The following is a 5,103-nucleotide window of genomic DNA, read 5'->3' as shown; positions in this document are numbered from 1 at the left end:
CTTCCTTCTCGCTGGGATTTTGTTTGGTTTGTGCTTCTAAAGCATTTATACAAGGTGTTCAGTTGCTGTTAGTTCATGTGTGCGATTGCCCTGTTGAGTCTGGGAAACACTGTTTCTTCGAAGTCATCGAGGACTTCTGGAGTCCTACAGTCTTTTCATCATCCTCACATGCATAGATCCCTGAGTCTGGAGGTAGAGGATATGATGTAAACCTCCTTTTTTAAGGTTGAGAAATCCGAAATAACTTAGTCTCTACATGTTAACCAATTGTAAGTCTCCATGTTAATTGGCATCTACTACAAGAAGATTCTGTAATGGATATCAAAAGTAATCAAGAATTGTTTTAGCCCTATGTTAATTTAGCCAAATAAATGTAGTTTGTTTTCCCTTAGGACCCACTATTTAACTTGCCACAGATTTTTGGCCTAATTGCTACTGTCAGTATGGATTACATTTTATAGAGTGGACATTAAGTTCAGTCCGAAAATACTAAGTCACCCCTATGATATTTGTGTCATTACTACACCTGATATATGGACCATACCCCAAGGGAAGATGATGCTCAAGTGTAGTCTGCCAACATAAACTAGACTTAGGTTTTAAAAACAAACATGAAGTTGTATGGGTAGAGAGGTGGGGAAGGATCTGGAAGTAAGTGGGTGGGGTTGATAGGATAAAATACTTCATATAAAATTCTGAAAAATTAATAAAAACATTATGAAAAACACCAAACTTTATTCAAGAAAAATTAAATAATAGAATTAGATCTATATTTAGATTATAATAAATCTTCAAATTCGGTTAGAGTCAAGGCTTCTAATAAGCTCTTACGGGCTTTAACCAAATGGGATTTAATTGAACCTGGAATAACAGTAGTTTTTTTTTCCCCTACATAGAAATCTGACTCCCAGATGTATGGGTTCTATGTAGTTTCCTTCAATTAAAACTCAAAAGTGAAAAATAAAACCACATTTTCTTCTAGTATTTTATTATATTAAACAATATGCTTACCATGCTTCTGTAAAAAAATTATTTTAAATAAGTATTAGAATAAAAACAAATTTACTTAAACTTAGACATGCAATGTGATCATCAAACTTCAAACTATAAATCCACATTTAAAATTATGTCTTTATGTTGTATATTTTGTGGACCTGGTCTTATTAGTACAGTAGGCAGATGGTCCTTTGGCAGGACACCAATGCTATAATTTAAGTAAAGACTGAAAACCTTGGTTTGATCCTTTCTAGTTAGCTATGGCATATGCTTTTTTTTTTTTTTTTTTGGTTAACATTCCAAACATGTTTAACCAACCAATCAACATGGCCTAGGTTTTTTTTTTTTTTATTGGTATTCACTTCAGTAACTTGAATCCACAGATATAAGCAGTATATAACCAGAGAGTTACAAGTAAACACAGATTATACATGCAAATTTCTGCTCACAAAGGTCACATGTGCAGGTACATGAATTAGAAGCGTGCTTCTAGAATTATGGCCAAACTTTTAAAATGCAGAAATGTAAAATTACATCTTGAAAATATAGATGGTTTACACACTTCAAAAATCAAATGTTGCTTATACCGGAGATGTTTGACAGCTACAGGATTCAAGTGACAAGCAATAGGTTCTCAAGAAATTAATACTGGTCAAAGAGAACGGTAATATTTTTACATTTCACTGAAATAACATTGACTACTAGAATACAAAACCTAGCAGGAACTCAGAGGAAAAAATTACAAATCTAAAGCCAATTACTTAATATATCTTATCATCTAAACAGCATGACATTAAAAGAAAACTGCACCTGCATTTGAATTCCAATCTCACATGAATGAAGTTCTCTAAAAATGCAATGCAACCGAAACAGCTTCCAAAGTCAAATGAAAAGTCTGCAAGGCTCAGATTAAAATGTGGAATGTTTCAGATGAAAAGTAATAAAAAATACAATTGGTTTTGTACTTTATTGAATGGAATCAAAAGTTGACATTTCTTTGAAGCCTTAAACTACTAAATTTCAGTTTTCTGAATGGTTCTATGTTATCTTTCTCTTAGTGGTGCAAGTTGTTTTCCATAGCTTACTTACAACAGTCAAATCTCTAGGAAGTACTTTTGTCTGTTGTCACTGATGAAACAAAAAAACTTTTTCATTAACTTAACCGTATGTGTACTTTTTGCTATAACACTTAAACACATGAACAGACATCTATTATTTTCCACTAAAACAAAAGAGTACAGTAGTTTTCTAACTATCAGTATTGTATTTAAAAAAGGCTAACATTAAAATCAAAGAACCATTGTTTTCTTTGAAATAATTAAGCTTCTTGTACATCTTAAGTTTCCTTCTTCTGCCTCCGTTCTTCTGCCAATTTATTCAGAAATTTCTTTAATTTCTGATAATGAGGAAGGCTGCTGCAATGAGTATTCTTTGCAACTTCTTCATTTGTATAAAAGAGTGAACACAGCTTACAGTAAAACCCTGTTTTAGGTATCACATAGTCTATACCAACAGGAACATTAGGCTGATATGGTCCAATTCTATACTCATCTGGAATTGTATAGTCCTCCTTGTTCTCATCATTTTGGCCATCTGAATTATCACTTGCGTCTTTGTTTGGATCATCAGCATTCTCAGCAGATTCAGCACCTGGTTCTGTATTTTCCTCATTTTTAATCCCATTTTCCAATGCAGCTTCATTTTCTTGATCAAGTTCCTCAATCTTGTCCACCTTTTTAAGTTTTTTCTTGGATGTTGCACTTGCATCTTTTTTCACAGCTTCATCTGAAGGCTCCTTTTTCCCATCAGAAGATACATCCCCTAAATTAGCAAGATCAGTCTCATCACCCACTGAGCTTCCACTTTCTAGTAGTGCTGCACCTTCTTCCTCATCGACAAGCAATTCATCTTCAGATTCAAGAAGCATACTGGGCTCCTGTTCTGTCTGGTCATCCTTGGTGTCTTTCTCACCCTCCTCACCCGACTTCTCTTCTTGTTCTTTACCCTCAGCTGGATTCTCAGTCTTCTGAGCACCATCAGTTTTGGACTTCTTATCACTTGGAGATTCTTTTCCATCTGGAGAATAGGATCTTTTCCGAGACTTATCTTTTTTCAGTAAGTCAATGCCTCTGTTAGGAATCCTCAGCACCAGTTTTTTATATTTCTCAGACAAGTCAACTTTAACACATCTTCCCTGAAACCAAAGTGCCTTCTTTAGACAGCGGTCAACCATTGCCATTGCATCTTCTCTGGTTTCCATCTCAATAAAAGCCTGACTTTTCATCCTCATCAATATATATAATTTTTTATTTTCCCATAAGGCTCTGCAAGCTTGAGGACAGCACTGTCAGAATAGCCAGAATGAGGTAAATTGCTGAGATGTATCACACGTCCAAGTTCTTGCTTTTGATCAAACTTCTGATCTGGTTTTCCTTCAGGTTTCTTTATTCTCTTATACTTCTGGGATAAATGAACTCTCACTGGCTTGCCAAACACTAATGCTGGTGTAGTTGTATAATAATCCACAGCAGCCTGAGCATCTTCTGTGGTCGCCATTTCAATAAATGCCTCATTAATTTTATTTAGAATCAGATGATTTGAAATGACTCCAAATGGTTCTACCAGTTGTAATAGCTGGTATCTCAAGTTTTTTCCTCGCTGAAAATCCATAATGTGAACAACTCGGCTGGTTTCCACTCTGCCTTTTTGCATGTGTCTTGGTCCCTGTAGGTTCCCATTACCAGCACCCAGATTTCCTCTTGGTCCAACTGCTGGTCCTCCAAGATGAAATGAAGGAGGTGGCGGTCCCAGAATTCCCGGTGCTGGGTTTGTTGACTGCTGCAGCATGAATGGATCACCCATTGTGTGTCCAGTATCATTGTCAGGATTCCATTCTGGGTAGATTTCAAGAAGAAGCTGGCATCGACGACTGTGACTTGCTCCATTGATATGTTGACTCCACTCCTTATTAGAATGAACTGGCAAATCACATATAGAGCACAGATGGGGATAACCCTTCGGTAAGAGTCCATGGAAGTCTTCAATATTGCTACTTGGAGGAGCGCCCCTCTTTTTCTCAAAGAGAGATCTCTCTTGTAAGGGGCCAGGACCACGTCCCATTCTCTCATACTCACTGTCAAATTTATGATAGTTATGCGAGGTCTCACCAAAAAAAGAATCATCCCTACACCTTTCTCCATCTCTTAATCTGTCATCTTCATAATCCATTCTGTCCTAATAACCAGATTCTTGAGAACGACTTCCATGGTCATAATCAAGCACTGGGTTGAGACTAGGACCACGATCATCAAAACTATCTCTTCTAAAATGCCTTTTTTCTTCCCAATCATCCCTAGGAACTCTGTATGGTGGCTCCCGTGTAGCAGATCTGCCATCTCTACCATAACTCAATGTAGGGCCTTCTTCAGTTCTCCTCCTTTTAAGCTGTAGAAGAATTTGGGGCAAGTTCTCAGGAGTAATCTTGTCCTCTGGATAACGACTCAGTTCATCTAAGTCTCTAGCAGACAGACCAAAGCTGGCCAAAATATTACTGGCCTGATCTGTATCTCCACGGTGTTGAGAAGACAAAGGGAGTGGACCTCTACTTCCAATGTTAAATATAGACTGCAAATTATGGGAAGAAGTACTAGCAGAAGACAGTGCACTATGAGCTCCTTGTTGATTCAATGAAGAACTCATTCCAAGATTCATTAAGTTAGCAAGACGTGCAGTACCCTGGTTCATCCTTCCAAGAGATGCTGGCATACTTAAAGACTGGGTAGCAGCAGCAAGAAGGCCTATTCCTGCTGCAGACAGGTCACGCCCATGACCCTGTGAATCCCTACCGAGAGACTGCTGGAATGACTTGGACATTGTAGAACTATCTCTTGTCTATTTTATAGATCAAAAAAGATGTTTTAAAAGACGGCCAAAAAGAAAGCTCAAACTAGAAAGCTAGGTTAACTTTGCTTCAAAAATGGTAACGCCAAGAAAAAGGATCAATAAGGACTGTAGAATCTTCTTCAAGCTGAGAACCAGCAGACAACTCTTAACTGGATTTGAGGGGCAGAGAGGTGATACTATGCATTTTATTCCAGATAATTTTCT

At 37.2% G+C, this 5,103-nt stretch overlaps 1 pseudogene across 1 annotated transcript; it reads right to left on the bottom strand.

Annotated features, from left to right (window-relative positions):
• Positions 1–1,327: 1,327 nt before the first annotated feature.
• On the bottom strand, positions 1,328–4,869 carry Matr3-ps2 (matrin 3, pseudogene 2; annotated as a pseudogene). The gene has a single exon (XR_015638416.1). The product of XR_015638416.1 is annotated as a matrin 3, pseudogene 2 (transcript).
• Positions 4,870–5,103: the final 234 nt, after the last annotated feature.

This window comes from Rattus norvegicus, chromosome 15 (genome assembly GCF_021556685.1).
Source record: "Rattus norvegicus strain SHRSP/BbbUtx chromosome 15, alternate assembly SHRSP_T2T, whole genome shotgun sequence".
Taxonomy (NCBI): Eukaryota; Metazoa; Chordata; class Mammalia; order Rodentia; family Muridae; genus Rattus; species Rattus norvegicus.
This window is presented reverse-complemented; position numbering and strand designations above follow the sequence as displayed.